Raw genomic sequence first — 22,400 nt, forward strand, 5'->3', positions numbered from 1 at the left:
AATTTTTTTTTAAGATTTTATTTATTTATTTGAGAGCGACACAGTGAGAGAGAACATGATCGAGGAGAAGGTTAGAGAGAAGCAGACTCCCCATGGAGCTGGGAGCCCGATGCGGGACTCGATCCCAGGACTCCAGGATCACGCCCTGAGCCGAAGGCAGTCGTCCAACCAACCAAGCCACCCAGGCGTCCCGAAATACTTTTTTTAAAAGGTAATATAATGTGAGTCTTCCTCTGTATAAGAAATATTAAAAAATACTTTTTAAAAAAACAATCAAATCTCTATCAATACTTTGCTTTTTAAAGCGTGTTCTAAATGTTTTCCCCTTGATACAGTATTGTTTTGGTATATTTCAGACCACTTTTAGGTTATTGACTACTTTGAAGTTTCTGTGCATAATCATAGTAAATCATAAAATATTTACTTTTTTTTTTAGCTTTTATTTAAATTCCAGTTAACATCCAGTGTAATATTAGTTTCAGGTGTACAATTTAGTGTTTCAACACTTCCATATAACACCTGGTGCTCCAAGTACACTCTTTAATTCCCATCACCTATTTCACCCATCCCCCCTCCCTCCCCTCTGGTAACGATTAGTTTGTTCTCTATAAAGAGTCTGTTTCTTGATTTGCGTCTCTCTCCCATTCCCCCATGCTTGTTTTAATTCTTAAATTACACATGTCAGTGAAATCATACTGTATTTGTCTTTCTGTAACTTATTCCACTTAGTATAATACTTCATAGCTCTATCAACAACATTGTAAATGGCAAGATTTCATTCTTTTTGACGGCAGAGTCATATTCTTTTGGGGGGGTTATTTACTATTCTTATTACAAAAGGTGAGTTTATATTTTGTGAAGGTTAGAAAAAAATGTAAAGACAATTTTCAACCCTTTTCCCAAGTTCCATGTTTTCAAAGATAAAATTAATTACATACTTTTAAAAATTAATAAATTTCTTCTGATAATCAGTAAATGCCAGCTGGTGGGCCACGGTAAGCTAACTCAAGAAATCGCTTAGCGGAATTTTAAAAATAAATTTGAATAGCTCTCGTTTTGACATTTAACCATTGTTGAATCTGCATAAGTCTAAAAAGTTGGTTTAAAGAAAACTTTAGGCTGACAGATAGCTTGTTTTTTAAACCCTAAAGATTCAACCAGGCAAAGGATAATTTTTTAAAACCAGGGTTTAGAGGTAAAGCAGGTGTTCATTTTTTTCAAACAAAAGATCAGCGCTCCATCTAGTGTTCAATGGGAGAATCTGCAACTGACTACTGCGGGAACTCTTCGTCAACCCTCTCAGCGCCATGTTCTCAATTGTATTTGCTCACTTTCTTTCTATCTTTGGGTAATTCTCATAATGCTCCAAAGTTTTTCATTATCTTTATGTAGATATATCTTTATTTCATTATCTTTATTTGTTTTGACGATCTGTAATCAGTGATCTTTGATGTTACCGTCATAATTGTTTTAGGGCATCACGAACTACCTATATGAGACATAGAATATTAGTTAATGTTAGTTAGTTAGTTAAAGTTAGTTAGAACGTTAGTTAGTACGTTAATTGACAAACGTTGTGTGTGCTCTGACCACTTAACCTACCTGTCATTTCCTGTCTCTCTCCCTCCCCTCGGGCCTCCGAAGTCCCCAACAATTCAACAAATTCAACAATATTGAAATTAAGCCAATTACTAATCTACAATGGCCTCGAAGTGTTCAAGTGAAAGGAAGAGGCACATGTCTCACACTTTAAATCAAAAGCTAGAAATAATTAAGCTTAGTGAGGAAGGCATGTTAAAAGCCATGCTAGGGGGCGCCTGGGTGGCTCAGTGGGTTAAAGCCTCTGCCTTCAGCTCAGGTCATGCATGATCCCAGAGTCCTGGGATCAAGCCCCGCATAGGGCTCTCTGCTCAGCAGGGAGCCTGCTTCCTCCTCTCTCTCTGCCTGCCTCTCTGCCTACTTGTGATCTCTGCCTGTCAAATAAATAAATAAAATCTTAAAAAAAAAAAAAAGCCATGTTAGGCTGCAAACTAGGCCTCTTGTGCTAAATAGTAAGCCATGCTGTGAATGCAAAGGAAGAGTTCTTGAAGGAGTTAAAATCATGAACCCAGTGAACACGCCAGTGATAAGAAAGCAAAATAGCCTGATTGCTGAGATGGAGAAAGTTTGAGTGGTCTGGATAGAAGATCAGATGAACCACAACATTCCTTTAAGCCGAAGCTGAATCCAGAGCAAGGCCCTGACTCTTTGGTATTCTGGGAAGGCTGAGAAAGGTGAGGCAGCTGCAAGAGAGAAGTCTGAAGCTGGCAGAGGGTAGATCATGAAGTTTAAGGCAAGAAGCCGCCTCCATGACATCCACGTGCAAGGTTAAGCAGCAAGTGCTGATGGAGAAGCCACAGCAAGTGACCCAGAAGCTCTAACTAAGGTCATTGCTGAAGGTGACTACACTGACCAACAGATTTTCAATGTAGAAGAAACAACCTTCTATGGGAACAAGATGCCATCTTGGCCTCTCACAGTTGGAGAGAAGTCAGTGCCTGACTTCAAAGCTTCAAAGTACAGGCTGACTGTCTTGTTAGGGACTACTGCAGCTGAGGACTTTAAATTGAAGCCAAAGCTCCTCTGCCAGTCTGACAATCCTAGGGCTCTGAAGAACTATGCTAAATCTCCTCTGCCTGTGTTCTAGAAATGAATAGCAAAGCCTGGATGACAGCACATCTGGTTATAACATGGTTTACTGGGTATTTTAAGGTCACTGTTTAGACCTACTACTAAGAAAAGAAGATTCCTTTCAAAATATTACTGCTCACTGACAATGCTCCTGGTCACCCAAGAGCTCTGATGGAGATGTACAATGAGATGAATGTGGTTGTCATGCCTTCTAACTCAACATCCATTCTGCCAGCCCATGGTTCAAGGAGTAATACTGACTTTCAATCTTAATATTGAAGAAATTAATTTCCCAAGGCTATAGCTGCCCATCAGATTCCTCTGATGGATCTGGGCAAAGTCAGATGAAAACCTGGAAAGGATTCACCGTCCTAGATGCCATTAAGAACATTGATGGTTTGTGGGAAGAGGTCAAAATATCACCATTACCAGGAGTTTGGGGAAAGTTGATTCCAACCCGCATAGATAACTTTCAGGTGTGCAAGACTTCAGTGGAGGAAGTCACAGCAGAGATGATGGAAACAGTAAGAGAAGCAGCATTAGGAGTGGAGCCTGAAGATGTGACTGAATTGCTGCAAGCCCAGGATAGAATATTCACAAGGTGAGAAGATGTTTCTTATGGGTGAGCACAGACAGTGATCCTGGAGAAGGAATCTACTCCTGGTGAAGATTCCGTGAAGACTGCTGAAATGACAAAAAAGGATTTAGAATATACCATAAACTGGGTGGATCGAGTAGCAACAGGGTTTGAAGAGACTGACTCCAATTTTGAAAGAAGTTCTACTGTGGGCAAAGTGCTATCAAACAGCATCACATGTCACAGAAAATCACTCATGAGGGGATTCACTCATGAAAAATCGCTGGGGGCGCCTGGGTGGCTCAGTGGGTCAAAGCCTCTGCCTTTGGCTCAGGTCATGATCCCAGGGTCCTCAGATCGAGCCCCACATTGGGCTCTCTGCTCAGCCAGGAGCCTTCCTCCTCCTCTCTCTCTGTCTGCCTCTCTGCCTACTTGTGATCTCTGTCTGTCAAATAAATAAAAAAAATCTTTAAAAAAAGAAAAAGAAAAGAAAAATTACTCGATGGGGAAAATTTCATTGTCATGTTAAGATTTTGCCACAGCCACCCAGCCTTCAACAATCCCCACCCTGATCAGTCAGGAGCCATCAACATGGAAACAAGACCCTCCACAGCAGGTAGAGTATGACTCCCTGAAAGTTCAGATGATGGTTAGTACTTTTCAGCAACAAAGTATTATTTAATTGAGCTTTGTACTTTTTTTAGACATAATGCTATGACATACTGAATAGATTTTGTATATTTGTGTGTGTGTGTGTATATATGTGTATATATATATATATATATATATATATATAATGTATAATGTAAACATAACTTTCATGTGCTGGGAAACCAAACCTTTCATTTGACTCACTTTATCATGATTTTCTGCTTTATTGTGATAGTTTGGGACCAAGGGGCAATATCTTCAAGGTGTGCCTATATTTTCGTCATTTTACCCTGCCTACCAGATATTGAATACAGCATAGCATAAGCATGAACGAGAAGGAGACAAATAAAAAAGGTTACTGCAGCAATCATCATCATCATCAAGAATAGGCGCATAATTTCTGAGAGCCTCAAGTCTCTAATGTGGTTTCAGAGATTCAGGAGTGTCCTCCTGTAGTAGCTCCTGCCTGGACTGATACATAGAGAAAGGGGGAAAGTCACAGTGACAATAGCATGGGAAGAGCTCAAAAGACAGCAGTATGAGTCGAGGTAGAAAATCAAGTTATAGAATAATATTGTGGGACAAGCTCAATGGCTCCAGTGTAAAGCAGGGGACACTGAGCATCTGGAAGGGAAGCAGGAGAGGGAGACAAAATTACAAGAAAAGTTTGTAATTTCTGCATAATGGGAAGCCACCTTAGAGACAGCCTTTCAGTTCAGATGGAGCTATGGCATAAATGGAAGATGTCTAGGGAGGACGGGCTAAGACTAAAATTAGATGTTACTATAGTAGATGGTGGTAGTAGCAAAGAGAAGATGATTTAATAAATAATTAGTAATTATTAAATCACTGACACCAAATCAATAATGGACTTGCCAGCTTGATTATATATAAAAGGTGAAGGGCAGAGTCAATGATATCATCTTCTTTCTGAGGTCATGTAGATTCTATGTTCATTAATTAATATTTTTATTTATTTATTGAAGATTTATTTATTTGCTTGAGACAGAGAGAGAGAGAAAGAGAGCATGAGCAAGGGGAGGAGGAGAGAGAGAAAGTTAGTTTGTTTAGATAATAAATTGGGCTATTTTTTCTCCATTAAGAAATTGATGAGGGGCACCTGGGTGGCTCAGTGGGTTAAGCCGCTGCCTTTGGCTCGGGTCATGATCTCCGGGTCCTGGGATCGAGTCCCGCATCGGGCTCCCTGCTTGGCGGGGAGCCTGCTTCCTCCTCTCTCTCTCTCTCTGCCTGCCTCTCTGCCTACTTGTGATCTCTGTCTGTCAAATGGATGAATAAAATCTTTAAAAAAAAATTAAAAAAAAAGAAATTGATGAAAAGTAGTGGGACAATGACTGACTAATAGATGAGGAATGTCAACAGAGACATGGAAACTATGAAAAAGAGCCAAACATATATTCACTAATTGGAAAGTATACTTTCTTTTTCTTTTTCAGTTTTTATTTAATTATTTATTTAAGTGATCTCTATACCCCATGCAGGGCTCAAACTCATGACCCCGAGATCAAGGGTTGCCTGCTCATGACCCCAAGATCAGCGGTTCAGCCTGGATTCAAGTGTGATTCCAAGTGAAGAAGAGACCAGAGGAAGATTTGTGCTAGATGGACAGTCTGTGCAGTCTAATGGAGGCTTGGAAAGGACAGTAGAGAATCCTTGAGCCAACGTCAGCCATCGGAAGTGTCCTGTGTTTCCCAGGAGCAGGTTTGCCTTTTTCCCTGCCACACATTCATGGCAAGTGTACCCTCAATGTGCAGATGCAGCAGTAGGTCCCAGAACACAGTGTGCATGTATGTCCGTATTACCTTACCTTTCACATTGCTCTCCATTGATGGATTTTCCTGGTTCACCACCACTAAAGCTTTCAGGAAGCTGAGCTCTGCCTTCTGCTAGAGACTTTCCTTGTTCCACCTGCCAAGGGTCACATTCTATTTGTATGCCAGGTGGCAGGCAAGCCCGATTTAAATCCTCATCTTACCTCGTGCTTTCTCAGACCACTCCTGATTTCACCTGTGTTACTCCAGGTGCCCCTCAAAGCAGACATTAAGAATGGGTTCGGAGAAAATGCTTCATATAGAAAGTGGGAAGGGGACTCGGGGAGGCTGTGATAGCTGTCCTATCACACTATAAGTCTGACCTGGAATGAAGGAGAGAAAGAAGGAAATTTAAGTGTCATGTAGTCTAAGGAAAGTTCAGGAAGCCTAATGGGGAGTCCACAAAACAACGGGAGCCCTCACAGGGTTCCTCAGTGCTTGTACAGCAGCAACACATGAGAGGTGTGGCCTAAGCACAAAGAGGAATGAATTTTACAATATTTCACAATATAATAGCTCAGGTCCTCACTCGAGTATGCTCCTGGTAGCTGGTGGCCTGGGAGGATATTCTCATGACCACTACAGTCATGAATTTGAAAAAAGATCATTAGAAATGATATGTCCTGGGAAAGGAGGGAAATAATATTACAAATCATGAACATTACAAATAATAAACAAATAATGGGACATTCGAAGTGATCTGTACAAGTGCACACTGAGTCTCAGAATGAGAAAAGAAAGAGAATGGGACCAAAAAAAGAGCTAAAGAAAAAACAGTTAAAATTTCCACATATTTGTGGAAATAACTTACCTACTCAAGAAGCTCAACACATTCCAGGCAAGATAAATAGAAAAATACAAGAAAGTCACAACTAAGTACATCATAGTCCAGCTACCAAAAACTAAAAGAGATACCAAAAAGAAAAAACATTTTGTGTAGAGGAGCAATGATGGATGATGGTATTTCATCATGGAAATGATATTTCACAAGAACCAATAGATGCCAGAAGACATGGAAAAACATTTTTAAGGATTTGTTTATTTACTTGAGAGAGAGAGAGAGAGAGAGAGCATGCAGCAGGGAGGGGCAGAGGAAGAGGGAGAAAGTTAATCAGAGTCCATGCCGAGTGTGGAGACAGATGAGGGAGCCCAATGTGGGAGCCCAATGTGGGACTCATCCCATGACCCTGAGATCACAACCTGAGCCAAAACCAAGAGTCAGAAGGCTAAATGACCACACCACCCAGGCGCCCCATTGGAAAAACATTTTTAAAGTGCATCTGGAAAAGTGTTTTTTTTTTTTTTTAAAGATTTATTTATTTATTTATTTATTTGACAGAGAGAGAGAGATCACAAGTAGAGGCAGGCAGAGAGAGGAAGGGAAGCAGGCTCCCTGCTGAGCAGAACGCCTGATGCAGGCGGGGCTCAATCCCAGGACACTGGGATCATGACCTGAGCCGAAGGCAGAGGCTTTAACCCACTGAGCCACCCAGGTGCCCGTCTGGAAAAGTTTTGAATATGGGCACATACTAAACCATAAAGCAAGTCTCGTGAAATGTCAAAAAAAAATTGAAATTTTACAGAGTATGTTTCCTGGCCACAATGGAATTAAAGGAGGAAGTAAAACTGTTTATTTACAAATGATAGGATAGTTTATACAGAAACGACAAAGTGAATGTACAAAAAACTAGAAGATTTAATATGTGAATTTAACAAGGTCATAGAATATAAGCTTAATATAAAAAATAATCATATTTCTATTTACCAGCAAATAATTAGAAAATGAAATTTTAAGATGCCATTTATAATAGTATGAAAAATGAACTACGTAAGATTAAATTTACAAAAATTGTGTAAGACTTCTACAGTGATAAATACAAACATTGATAAGGGATAGTAAAGAAAATCTAGGGACACCTGGGTGGCTCAGTGGGTTAAGCATCTGCCTTTGGCTGAAGTCATGATCCCAGGGTCCTGAGATCAAGCCCTGGTGTGGGGCTCCTTGCTCAGTAGGGAGCCTATTTCTCCCTCTCCCTTGCCACTTCCCCTGCTTATGCTTGCTTTCTCTCTTTCTGACAAATAAATTAAAAAAAACACTTATTAAAAAAAAGAGAAAATCTAAACAAGTGGAAGGTTATATCATCATCACACATTAGAAAACATAATATAATTAGATTAATAGTCATCCAAAAGTGATCTTTGAATTCAACACAATTCTAGTAAATATCTGAACAGGCTTTTTTTCTAGGAATTGACAAGCTGTTCTAAAAGTTTTCTGGAAATATAAAAGACCTACACTAACGGCCTTGAAAAAGAAGAAAGCTGGAAACTACATGCCACCTCATCACAGGGCTGTTTAAAGCTGTGCTAATTTAGACTCTGTGGTAATGATGTAATGATTGATAACTAGATAAAGGGAACTGAAATTGAAGCTAAGAAATAGACACACTCCAACAGGGTCAGTTGATTTGCAACATAGTAGCCAAGGAAATTTGAAGTGGAAATTCTTTTTTAGAAATGGTGCTCTGCGAATTCTAGCTGCTTTGGCCTCTCCCAGCTGTCATTCCTGTCTGTCCAATCCAGTAAGACTCCTGGGGTCTGTGTGGATTCCTGCCATCTCCACCACACCTGGAAACTGCCTAAAGAGACCTGGGACAATCTCATGGTTCATTGGATTGTTTCCTTTCTGTCAGAGGCCACAGGTCTGGGCTGCCAGGTTGTCTAATGTGTGAAAGCGGGCATTAAAGACATTTTTGTCCAGTGTTCTTCAGACCCAGTTACTCCATATGGTTGAAACAGAAGCTGATGTGCACTTTTAAGGGAGCTTCTGTCTGCTGTGTGAAGAACAGATTGTCATGAAGCAAAAATGGAAGAAAGGAAAGCAGAGACCATTTGAGAAGTATTTGTAGCAGTCCAAGAAAGAAATGAAGGTGCTTAAATCAGTGTGACAGGGGTGCCTGGGTGACTTGGTCAGTTAGGCGTCGGACAGTTGATTTGGGCTCAGGTCATGATCTCATGGTTGGTGAGATCTAGCCCCGCCTCCAGCTCCTGCTCAGCGGGGAGTCTGCCTGGAATTCTCTCTCCCTCTCCCTCTCCGTTTACTGAGAGAAGATGAGGTATGAGAAGATTCAGGGTTGTTGGTTTTTTGTTTTGTTTTGTTTTGTTTTGTTTTGATGGGGGGTTGGAGCAGAAAGGAAGAAAAGATTTCAAAACTCTCATTCTTTGTCTGGAAGTATAAAAAGGAAATTCAGGAATGGATTTTAAAAATATTTTTTTCTTGGGGCGCCTGGCTGGCTCAGTCCATGGAGCATGTGATCCTGATCTCAGGGTTGTGAGTTCAAGATCCATGCTGGTCATGGAGTTCACTTGGAAAAAAAATTATAATTTTTTTCTTACATTTTATCACATATTATATGTCTCTCTTTTCTAGAACATGAGCTTTTGGAAGAAAGTCTATATTATTATTCTGATGTCCCATGCAATGCACACCATCGTCCTTTAATGTGTGTATTTGTGTGTGAAACTAGGGGATCTGATCAACTTGGTGTCAGAGGTGGAGGAGCTGAGCATTCTGGGTTACAGGAGGGGGTAATGCGGAATCCCTGGAGGAGATCTAGAATACTCTGCTATTCATTCCTGGAAACCAACGTAGCCCAGTAAGGATAAAAAATGTGTATGAAATCATAAATACTGTGTGTTTATATAACCTTAGATGGAAATAATCAGAGAAGATGCCTTGTGATTTTGATATCATTTGTTTCCATGAAGAATAAAAATCCTTTTTTGAATTGAAAACACAGAGGTGAAGTGGAGGATGGGCCCAAGTATGTGTCTAATAACACGCCAACATATCTAAATACACTGCTTAAAAGCTTGTCTTTCTCGGCCCGAGTGCTATAGTTTATAACGGAGCTTCCACAGAGCTTTTCGTGATTGTAGATGGCTTTATTTTTATAATCTTTAGCTGCAGTGTTAAAAATGCCAAATCGACACTGCATTCTGTGGGGGTGGATGGGAGAAGAAAGGTAACCCTACATGGCGATAAGAGGCCCTGTTGCCCAAAACTTCTGCTGTTCTTTGAAATGTTCACTCCTAGGCTTGCTGTTTAGGTTAAAATATGGTCTTAAAAATAGCCATTAAAATTTGTTAAATGTCTCACTGTGTGAGTTAGCACAGTAAGTAGGGAGAATGTACGCAGTGTTTAAAGCTGTTGTACTGCCTTGACTTACCAGTCTTGCGATCCTGGATAAGAGAGGCTTTACTTCTCTAAGCCTCATTGTATTAATCTATGAAATGGGACTAATAATACCTATCACACTAGGTTGTCATAAGGATTAAATCAATAATGAATGTAAAGTTCCTCTGAGCAGTTCTTGGTGCCTTTAGTTAGCTAAGAAAGAGCAGAGTATAATGAAAGAAGACCCTGCACAAGTACATTTTGATATGGTGGAAGGGACTGGAGAAGCTTGAAGCATTGGGAGCCAACACAGAAGAAAGGAAAGGGTCTTGGCTGAGAATGTTAGTGAACAGAAGGCATCATGGGGATTCTGAAAAGGCCCTGGGAACACTCCAGAAGGAGGGATAGGACAAAATCACCACTAGAAAATGGGAAGCTGGTGCCAAAAAACCCCATGGTTACTTCGGACAGACCCAAGTAAATATTTACCAAATCTTAACATAGGACAAAGAGTTCTTAAATTTAGAAACAAGGGAAGAAATCATCTACACAAAGTTAATCATGTTTGACTACAAAAAAAAAAAATCTGAATTTCCCTACTTTAAAAACATTTAAAGAATTTTTAAATGAATAGAAACTTCATCAACAGAAATTATTTTTAAAGATCCCACTCAGGGCCTTCCAGGTAAAGACAGTAGTTACAGGCAGCCATCTACTTTTGCTCATTCTCAAGACCCTACTAAAACAACAGCGAAGGGAGTGTCAGGAAGGCAGAAACTCACCAGGATGGAGAGAAGAGAGAAAGGAGATGATAGAAGCAAGATTTTGAAGCTACAAAACAGATGGGGTGATACAAGGCTTCCCCAAACTCCCCAAAACAGAATCATCAGGCAGCAGCCCAGAAAGCTGACATTCATTCTAATTTACCCTGCAGGATCTCCGATGAGGTCCAGTAGTGGCAGCCTCTGGCACCTGTGGAGGTCAGGAAGTAGAAATAGAAAAGAGCTGGGAATAGGACAGCTGGCTGAGAATCGATTAAGTAATTGGACCCCGGGTCTCCTCCCTACTTCGTATTTGGGCCATCGGGGAGCCCTTGTGAGAATGGGGGTTTATTGTCGGGAGAGATGAGCACAGACGCCACCAGGTATAACTGTGAATGGAGCACATAGTACTGGAAACAGGTCCTGAGATCCTTTGGCCTCTTCTCCCAATCAGCAACTGGCAACCTTGTTTGTATGAAAGGAGACCAGAAAAGTGTTCAAGGAACTTGACCAGCCCACTAAACCAAGACTAAAGAGACTGACAGTAGATATCCCCAACTACTCCATTATGAAGTGTTCCCTTTCCCCTCCCTGCTCAGGCCCAGCAAGCAGATTTTTAGTTCCTTACTCTTGAGGAAATGAAAACAACCAGACATCCGAGGGAAGTCTCCAATATGGAAGAGAGAAACCAAAGAAATAAGCAGAAAAAAAAAGCAACTCAGAGGAAACAGACCATTCAAGAGAAAAAAAACACTTTTTGAAAGGAATGCTGTGGTTAATAGCCAGAGATAAGAAAAGATATCGCCTGTGAAACAAGAATAGGATACTGTTTTAGAAGAGTGTAGAGATCCCTCAAAGGAAAAAGAAAATCTCTTAAAACTGAAAACATGATAATGAGACAAAAAACTCAACAAAAGTGTTGAAAGAAAAAATTAAGGAAGTTTTCCAGTAAACAAGGTAAAAGACAGGCAGATGAAAAAATGGTAAAAGTGGATAGAAACTTTGGCAGTCCAGCCAGAATTTCTAAAATCCAAATCATAGCAATCCAGAAATAGAGAAGAAAATGTAGAAGAGAGGGTTCAAAACAAAAAATCAATACAATGTCTCAGAACTGAAGCACATGAGTCTAGAGATGAAAAGAGTCCGTGACAGAACAGTACAATGGATCAAAAGAGGCTCACACCACGACTCATGTGATGGTTGATTTTGTGTGTCAACTTGGCTAGGGGGCAGGATGCCCAGGTGTGGAGTCCCTATTTTACACATCTGGTTTCCTAAACTTTGCAACCATTTTATTTTATTTTTATATGATTATATTCTGGGATAAATGTGGGTTTTGTTACAATTAAGATGTTAGTGTTTATAGAGAGGGGTAAAGTGTGGTTTTTTTTAAAGCATCATCAAATTGAAACTGAAGTTTGGAAGCAATAAAGTGATTATACTTTCCCCTAAAAACAGCTGGTTATCACATTTTCAGAAATCACGAGCCTATTGACTGTGCGTCAAAGCATGCCGAGACCTTTGGCATTTATTGTACTGAGAAGGCATAGGGTGCCAGAGCTGGTGACATCGATTTATATAATCCTGTGAGTGTTCTTTGTATATGTGTTAAGCATCAAGGTGAAGTGCTGTTACTATTAAAGATAGCCGAATGAGGAGACATAAGCGGCTGGAACCAGAAAAAAGAACTGTTAACATTCACTTTCATTTTGCAGACCAGCTTGTTTTTCGGCAAGGACCTTTCTCACACGGAAGTCGTGCTACCGCTAGATGGCAGCACAGTGGAGCGCTGACGGTCAGAACCAGGAAACTGGCTGGAGGAGACCCCCTGGGCCTGGCAGACGGGAACTTAGAAGAGAGACTTACTCACTCTGCCTCCATCCATCCATCCATCCTTACATCCCCCCATCCATCCATCCACCCAATACGCACTGACTTTAAAAAGAACTCTTGCTAATGATACAGTTGAATTTAAAACAATATTCCCCAGACCATATTTAAAAATCACAGAAGTTGACTAGACAGGAAAGAAACAGATTGAAGTACATTCCTCCTGCATGACTGGTGTAGATGGAGATGTCCAAAAGTGAGCACTGCATGTTTTTATTTTTATTTTTTGTGGAAGAGAACTTTTTATCACTTTTACGTGCAGGAAATTCAACAGCATACACTTAGCCCAGTCTGGTGGCCAGTTCTTTATTTAGCCTTTTTACCTTTTCCGGCGTGGCAATGCAAGCCACCGATTTAGGACCCAGGATCTTGCCTCTTTGGTGATGGCAGATCTCATCCTATCTGTCTTTGTAACTGGTCCCGATAGATTCTACCAGCTTAGCCAGAGCTCCTTTGTCTTCATACTTAACCAGTGGAAGCCAGAATGGTGCATGTCTTCCTGGGGACCAAACACTCCAGCCTGGCCTGGAGTAATGCAGTAGGGAACCCCCATCTTACAACACAGGACAGGCAAGAAGACAACCATTTTAATGGGATCCACATCATGGACAATCACTACCAGTTGAGCCTTCTTGTTTTCCACCAAGGTGGTGACATATTAACCCCAGCTTGAAGGACAGGCGGCCTCTTAGTGGGGATATCTGCTTCGCCAGTAGCTTTCTTCTCAACCCTGGCCGATTCCTGCTTCCTCTATTACTTTGTGTCTGGTCTGTGTCTGTGGGTGAGTGTAAGCAGTTTAGTAGCTGTTTGGCCGTCCAAGGCCTGGGCGAACTGGTCAATCACATGAGGCACTTTGAGACATTTACAGGGAATAGCCCTTTGCCACTGGAGCCAGATGTAGTGATTTGACAAAACGAGTGAGGTCTCTTTTGGGCTGGATGTCCTGTCTGACACCCAAATTCTTGGTCCTTTTCTCCAAAAGAGGATTGACCACCTTCTTGGCCTCCTGCTTCTTCAGGACAGCAGGAGCCCAGGCTGTCTTCCTCCCCTTTGTCTTCTTTTCTTTTGGCATCTCAGAAGGCAGGAGGAGAGAGCAGCACTAAGTGTTTTTAAACACAAGGAATCAAGCATTAGGCTTGACTTAACGAGGGAGGCTTGCGAGCTATTTCTTGAGATCAGAAATTGCAAATAGTTCAAGGTCAAAGTTTTGGAATGGGAAGAAGTAGAATAGTCATCAGAGTGGGGAACAAGTTGGTGTTGCGGGATTATGGCAACTGTTTCTTGCAGATCCGGGCCGTTTTCGGGATCCATTTCACTAATACCTGCTGACAGAAACGATTTGATACCTAGCATACCAATTTTTAACTGTTATAATTTTCCTTCCACACCATTGAAGAAAAGCATTTCATTTCTTTGCTCACACATTTGCCATTTGTGTACGTCCTTCCTGCTTTGTTTTCCCTAGCCTAAATTCCATCTACATCTGCCAGGAGTTTTCCCTTTGCTACCAAGAGATCTTGATATGGCTAATTCCAACACAAAGGAGAGAAGTGGGTTAGTCTCCCAATCCAACTCCTTTAGTTCAAACTGCCTTTTCAAGCACATACAAAAAGGCAAAATGTGGCATCCTGTAACGGTCAAAGTGTGATTTTTATTCTTCCTGTATAGAGAGACAACAACACAGAAATAGCTTTGTCCTCTAGAGCAATGGCTTTTAAACCTTTTGAAATCTGACCTTTGATCAGAAATACATTTTACTTCACAGCTGCGCCAGCCCTGGGACTATCTGCTGTCAAATCCATTCCTTATTCTTCTCTTTTTCTACCGTGTTTCAAGGATGATGATCCCAAAAGGCTGTATTTCCAAGGCTCCCAGGTTATGGTAACTGACTTCTGGCTGGGTGCCACTCGTGTGCAGCTCTGACACTGGTGGGTGAGGGGAATGGAAAAGCGAGAACGATTCCCTCCATCTTTCTCTGCCTCGAGCGCATCTTTGACAGTGGCTGGGTCTCCCCTCTGGCTCCAGCTCCAGCCAAAATGTCCTACAATTTTAGCTTCTGCTGGATGACCCCAGCTCTGAGACCCAACAACACTGTCACATCCCTATGTCCCTCCAGTCAAAAGGGATTAGTGGTTTCTGCCATTGTTGATCTCTGGGTTGTATCGTCTTCCCCTGTTTGGCTTCTCAGCTTTTTCATTATTTGTGTAACCAGTTTCCAGTTAAATTCCTTCCATTAAAAAACACACTCACCATGGTTTCCATTTTTCTGATATTTCATTATAGCACATATATATGCATGAAACAGAAGCAAATGCTTCCTTAACAATATTCCTTTCACTGTGTGTAATGACTCTGATATTTCCTATTCTATCTCACCTTTTTTTTTTTTTTAAAAGTAATTTCCATGACCAATGTGGAGCCCAAGATGGTGCTTGAGCTCATGACCCTGGGATCAAGACCTGAGCTGAGACCAAGAGTCAGATACTTAACCAGCTAAACCACCCAGGTGCTCCTATTCTATTTCCCTTTTTAAAATGCCAATCACAACTCTATAAATGGAATTCATATCTCGTTGATGGGTTGTATCTTGCTAATGGAGATTTGAAAAACACTGCTTTAGAGACCATATTTATTTTTACTTTTTAAAAGTCTGGTTTACTGACTCATATACACAGAAAATTCACCTTTTTAGGAACACATCATAAGAAATTCAAAAATTATATACAGAATATTTTCATCATCTTCCAAAGCTCCCTTGTTCTCTCTCTCTCTTTTTTTTTTTAAGATTTTTATTTATTTGTTTGACAGAGAGACCACAAGTAGGCAGAGAGGCAGGCAGAGAGAGAGGGGGAAGCAGGCTCCTTGCCAAGCAGAGAGCCCGATGTGGGGCTTGACCCGAGGACCCTGAGATCATGACCTGAGCCGAAGGCAGAGGCTTAACCACTGAGCCACCCAGGCGCCCTCCCTTGTTCTCTTTTGTAGTTAATCCCTCTCTCCATCCCGAGCCCCTAGTAAACCACCAATGTATTTTTTTTTTGTTCTTGTAGTTTCATCTTTTCCAGAATGTCATATAAATAAAATCCTATAGTATAGAGTCTCTTGAATCTGGTTTCTTTCCCTTAGCACAGTGCTTTTTAAAGATTTTATTTATTTATATATTTGTCAGAGAGAGAGAGAGAGCACAAGCAGGCAGAGTGGCAGGCAGAGGCGGAGAGAAGCAGACTCCCTGCGGAGCAATGAGCCCGATGTGGTACTCGATCCCACGACCCTGGGATCATCACCTGAGCTGAAGGCAGCGGCCCAACCGACTGACCCACCCAGGCTTCCCAGCACAATGCTTTTAGATTCATTTGTGTTGTTACATGTGTACATAGTTCATTCCTTTTTATTGCTGAATGATATTCTATTATCACATTAAAGCTTAGCAAATTCTTTTTTTTTTTTTAAAGATTTTATTTATTTATTTGAGAGAGAGAGACAGCGAGAGAGAGCATGAGCGAGGAGAAGGTCAGAGAGAGAAGCAGACTCCCCGTGGAGCTGGAAGCCCGATGCGGGACTCGATCCCGGGACTCCAGGATCATGACCTGAGCCGAAGGCAGTTGTCCAACCAACTGACCCATCCAGGCATCCCAAGCTTAGCAAATTCTTATGTTAATCTAAAATGTATATTTTACTTCTGCTATTTGTTTTGCAACCTGTTAGTCTGAAATCATGTAAAATCTTTGTGGTGGTCCTCACAGCTGGGCTCAACAGGGGTGGGAAATCATCATAGGACAACCTCAACAGTTTTCATGTTCAAAGACAAGAGAGTAATAGCTTGAGCTCTGGAGTCTTACTCTCTTGATTGAATTCTTTCTTTTAACTCTTGCTACTTCCTGATCTTGAGCAAATTACTTAACCTCCCTTAAATTATAGTTTCCTCATCTGTAAAATAAGATGGTAGCAATGGTATGTATTTCACTGAATTCTTGTGGAGATAAAATGAGATGAAATGTGTAAAGCACTTAGTGCAATGACTGGTGCCCATAAGTACAAGTAAATTAGTTTATGTCCTAGGGAAGCTGGCTGTAATTTAGCCGATCTAAAAAGTCAGGGGAAACAGTTTTTTTCAAGACTAACTCACTTCCTTTAAAACCCTGTCACTCACTTCTGAGCCTCTGTGAGCTGTGTCATTTCCAACCCAATGATTCAGCCTGATTCAGTCCATGAGGTCAGGAAGAAATATCTGGGAAGCCCAAATCTGGGGACAACCCATTGACTCTGGCACCTAACATCATCAGGTTAGCTGGTCATTGGACTTGATGACCACATCAGTTAGCTGGTCATCAGAGGGACTTGAAGTCCACATCTCCTCTATAAAGTTTTCAATTCGTATTATGATGGCTCTCCAACACATGTTTAAAATGATGCAGATTGCATGCTACAATGGGAAGAATCCCAGATTGAAAGCCAGAACACTTTGGCATCGGGTCGGACCCACCACTTTTTACTGATGTGATTTTGAACAAGTCACTCACCATTTCTGTGCCTTTGTTTCTTCATCTGTTAATGGGTATATAATATGATTCCTGAATCAACCATCATTTACAATGATTTCAAAATTAAAATATTGTTACTATTTTATATAAAAGTATATTTGATCATTCAAATGTGGCAATTCAGATTTGAATTACATGAACTCTTTGTGATATGATGAGTATGATGACTATTTCTGTGAAAGCATTTGTTATTGCTTCTGTAATAAAGACTGATTGAGTTTATAAAACACTGTTCCACTGGACCCATGAATCTCAGTGTTTAATACTTACCAGGCATGCACATTCTAACAGCCTTTGTGTTCATATAATGGACCAGTGAATTCTATTTGCTGCTGAGGTTTCAATCACATCCTACAAACAAAGACAGATTGTTTTGAATTAGTGTCTGTCAGGGAAAGATGTTCAATTGTTAAATTACTTTAGTTATATGTGAGTTTTAATTATCTGGAGCATACTTCTTTACAAATTATATTTCACTGTAGAATGAAATCTTTCTGAATTAGATAAACTAAATTATTGACATATTTCTATATATTTAGATCACACTTGCAGCATAAATTGTCACTTTTAAAAGCACATTCTGGGACTTTCCCAAAGCCATTGAAATGCCAATGTCCTAAAAAAGCAAGAAACCGAGGCTTGTGTTTTCTAATAAATTTGTTAAGGAACATAAAAACTATATGCATAACATCAATCCATCTACTTTTTTTTTTTTAGAAGGAGTGTGTGCTTATAAGCAGCATGAGGGAAGTGGGGTGCCAGAGGGGCAGAGGGAGAGAAAGAGAGAGAACCCTAAGCAGGCTTCAAGCTCAGAAGGGGCTCAATCTCAAAACCCCAAGATCATGACCTGAGATGAAATCAAGAGTCAAATGCTCAACTCACTGAGCCACCCAAGCACCCCATTCATCAATTCTATTATAGAGTATTTGTTACAAACTTGGAATTATGTTGCCTAAGGAATGTAAAGTTGACTAAGAGTGAGAAGGTCACAATCAATTGAAAAAGTAAGGACACAATTTATAATACAATCCAGGAGGCATTGTAATTGAGATAGTAATCATCAGTAAATATTTTTTAACACATTTAGTGCCAGCATGTGCTAGATCCTATACTAGCTATTAAGAATAAGACTTTAAGAGTTTATGGTCTAATAGAGGAGACCAACAAATATAAGAAATTGTCAAAGAGTACCCACCTCACCTTGAGGAATGATGCAGGAAAATCTTCCCATAGATAAAATTAAAACTGAGTACAGAAAAGCTAACAGGAGGAGGTAAGAGGAAGAAGAGGGCTAAGGATATTCTAGGCAGAGAAGCAACTTTTACATAGGTACAGAGATGAGAAAAACTACAAATCATTTAGTATGTCTGGGTCCTGGGATACATACTAGAAAGTGGCAAAGACTGCTGCTAGGATGAATAAGGACCGGGTAACGAGGGGCTTGTTTGCTGCATTATCCAGACCAGTTTGTGTTGGTGTTGTGTCAGTTTTGTTGGCCTCCAAGGTATCTGATAAGACCTTTACTGTCTTTTGAATTATTATTTCTTTATTGACAAAGTGTTATTCCTTTCTGCTTTGAAGATTTTTTTTCATTGTCTTTAGTTTTCAGATACTTGGCTATGGTCTTGGTATGGGTTCCTTAGGATTTATCTCACTGGGGTTTTATTCAGCTTCTTGAATCTGTACGTTTTTATCTCTTGCCAGATTTGAGAAGTTTTCAGCCATAACTTCTTTGAGTACTTTTTCAGGCCTATGCTTTCTCCTCTTCTTCAGAGACTCTGATAGGATCTTCAGATCCTGTAGTTGCCACACAGGGCCCCAAGGCTCCCTTCAATTAAAAAAAATTTTAATAGATTTTCATTTTTAGGGCAGCAAAACCATTGAAGATTTTCCTGTAGAGAATACATGTGTGTGCACACTCATACATGTGTGCATGCACACATATATATTCATGCATATATATTTGTATGAATGCTTTATTGAGATATAATGCACATATCATATGATTCTTAGTATATTCCCTGAGTTGTGCTCCCATCATCACAATCAACTTTAGGACATTTCTTGTCTCCAAAAATAAACTCTGTGCCCATTAACAGTCACACCCCCCTCTCCACCTGTAGGCAAGGAGAAGTCATTCTGTGTGTACAGATTTGCCTATTATGGACATTTCATGGACACATATTGCATGGAACCATGCAATATTCAAGCTATTGTGATTGGGTTCATTTATTTAGCTTAACGTTTTCAATCCATGTTGTAGCATGTATCAGTAATTGCTCCTTTTTTTTGGTAAATAACATTTGTTTTCATTTTCTATTGCTGTTGTAACAATTTAGTACAAACTTAGTGGCTTAAAATGATGCAGATTTGTTATCTTACAGTTCTATAGGTCAGAAGTCTGGTGTTGGTGTCACTGGGCTAAAATCAAGGTGTTGTCAGGGAAGCACACTTTTCTGGAAGCACTGGAGAAGAATCTGTGTCCGTACCTTTTTCAGCTTCTAGAAGATGCCCACGTTTCTTGGCTGGTGGTCCCCTTCCATCTTCAAAGCCAGAAACAGAAGACTGAGTCCTCTCACATTATATAACCCCAATTGTCCTTCTTCCCTCTTCCACTCTTAAGAATCTTTGTGACTACATTGGGGCCCCATGAATAACCCAGAATAATCTCCCTATTTCAAGGTCAGCTGACTAGCAAACTTAATTTTAGCTGCTCCTTAGTAATTCCCCGTTGCCGTGTAATATAATATATTCACAGATCCTGGGAATTTGGATGTAGACATACAGTGGTTTGCCTACCACCCATTATAAGTATGTGCATTTTATTTGTCTGTTCATCAGTTGATGGTTATTTGGGTTGTGTCCACTTTGGGGCTATTATGAATAATGCTGTTATGAACACTTGTGTACAAGTTTTTGAATGGATATATGTTTTCATTTCTCTTAGGTAGATATCTAGAAGTAGAACAGCTGGGTCAGAAGATTTACTTTCTAGACAATCATTCTGGCTCAGAGTAGAGAATGGTAGGGGTGATATATACTAAGTTTTATATGAATATAAAGGAAGAACAACACTTGTTGGTGAAGGCCTCAGAGAGGAAACATTTGAGCTGGATCTTGTAAAGTTATATTATCATTTATTGGCTTTCTTTTTTTAAAAGATTTTATTTATTTATTTATTTGACAGACAGAGATCACAAGTAGGGAAAGAGGCAGACAGAGAGAGAGAGAGGGGAGGAAGCAGGCTCCCTGCTGAGCAGAGAGCCCAAAGTGGGGCTTGATCCCAGGACCCGGGATCATGACCTGAGCGGAAGGCAGAGGCTTTAACCTGCTGAGCCACCCAGGCACACCTATTGGCTTTCTTTTAATTGTGAAAGTAACAAATCCACTGTAGAGAATTTTAAAAATAGAGGGAAGTCTCTAAAAGATTTTAAAATCACTTAATACCCCACCACCCAGTGAAAACCACAGCTGACATTCTGCAGTGCCTGTTTTGTGTGTATGTGTAGGATTTGAGTTCATATTGTATACATAATTTTGTTGTTCATTCTTTTCAATCAACATATGTCTTAAGCATTTTCCCATATCATTAACCATCAAAAAAAGAAATAAACTGGTTACATAGTATTCCTTTCCTATATTCCTTTACATAAATATCCTTTACTGTAAGATGTTTAGGTTGATTTCCAACTTTCTATTGTGATAGGTATTACTATGAAGGACAGTTGTACATGTACCTTTTCTTTGAGTTGGATTTTGAAGAATGAGTTAACTGGGAATCATGGAGTCTAGCAAGATAGTGGTCTCCTCTGTTTGAAAATAACATAACATTCTATGTTAACTGTACTTCAATTTAAAAAAATGATAGTGGTCCCCAAGAACACACCAACAGATGCTTTTGTGCACAACTCCTGAAGGATATAGGAATTAAAATGTTTAAACGAAGACTCATAAAATAAAAATTGGAGTTTGCTTTCCTATATGTAAAATAAAATTCCTGATGCAAAATTTTATTCTAGCCATGATAATAATCCACCATTGTTAGTGGTAATGTGACACTAAAAATCTAATCTTAGACTAACCAAACTACTTTTCTCCTCTCAAGAGTTTTTTTTTAAACAAATATTGCAAGATTTAAAAAACAATCACAAATTCTATCATTGATAAAGCCATGTCAATTGTTAGATACCACTTTACATTTCCAAATTACAGGCTTCAGTCCTTCTTTAGAAAGCGATCTAATTCTTCAAGAAAATTCTGCCATATTTAAGTTTTGGTGTGATTAAAGCAGATCTGGCCCTTCAATATTAGCTACCTTGGCTTCAAACCTGTCCTAAAAGCTTGTGACTCCTGTGTCAGGGACAAGCCCTAGATTCACATGCACACCTGTTAAAGAAACAAGCCCTGCCATGCTGGTATTTCAAAATGTCCTGTTGGACCCTCAGATGTTATTTACCACCAGTGTGTTATGTGTGAGGATGCAGCCACTGAGCCAAGAAAGACAATGGAAAGAAAATAAGAGCTTGATGATAACTGTGATCCTATATACAGAGAGCAACTAGCCTCGGTGAATTGCAAAGGTAGAAGTGGCTTTCAGTCCAATGTGCCAAAATGGAGGACTCTGCATCTTATATGAAATAAAGTTTCAAAGTACCACATACTTCTTATTTCAGATTCTAAGGACAGGTATTTTTAGTAAAATTAGTGGTGATGTTTCTTTTTCTTTTCTTTTCTTTCTTTCTTTTTTTTTTTTTAAGGTTTCATTTATTTGAGAGAGAGAGAATGAGCACAAGTGGGGGCAGGGGTAGTGGCAGGGAGAGGGAGAAGGAGACTCCCCGCCAAGCAGGGAGCCCAGTGGTGGTCCTGGACCCCAGGACCCCAGGACCCCAGGACCACAACCTGAGAAGAAGGCAGATGCTTTACTTACTGAGCCACCCAGGTGTCCCAATGTGGTCGTGTTTTATCAGGAGTCAAGTATAAGAAGTGAAATAACTATCTCTTTAAAAGTTGAGAAGCACTGGGGCACCTGGGTGGCTCAGTGGGTTAAAGCCTCTGCCTTCGGCTCAGGTCTTGATCCCAGGGTCCCCCATATCAGGCTGTCTGCTCGGCGGGGAGCCTGCTTCCCCCTCTTTCTCTGCCTGCCTCTCTGCCTACTTGTGATCTGTCTGTCAAATAAATAAATAAATAAATAAAGTTGAGAAGCACTTTGTACCCCTAAGTTATAGATCCTAAGTTGGGCCAGTGACTAGGATTTAGCAGAAGAATTTCTGAAATAACAAATAGTATAAATATTATTTTGATGTGAAG

At 40.2% G+C, this 22,400-nt stretch overlaps 2 pseudogenes; one reads left to right on the forward strand and one right to left on the reverse strand.

The window, feature by feature from the left end:
* The first annotated feature begins 644 nt into the window (after nucleotides 1-644).
* LOC122903595 lies at nucleotides 645-12,458 on the forward strand (annotated as a pseudogene).
* Nucleotides 12,459-12,836: 378 nt separating this feature from the next.
* LOC122901947 lies at nucleotides 12,837-13,627 on the reverse strand (annotated as a pseudogene).
* Nucleotides 13,628-22,400: the final 8,773 nt, after the last annotated feature.

The sequence above is a fragment of the Neovison vison genome, chromosome 3 (assembly GCF_020171115.1).
Source record: "Neovison vison isolate M4711 chromosome 3, ASM_NN_V1, whole genome shotgun sequence".
Lineage (NCBI taxonomy): Eukaryota > Metazoa > Chordata > Mammalia > Carnivora > Mustelidae > Neogale > Neogale vison.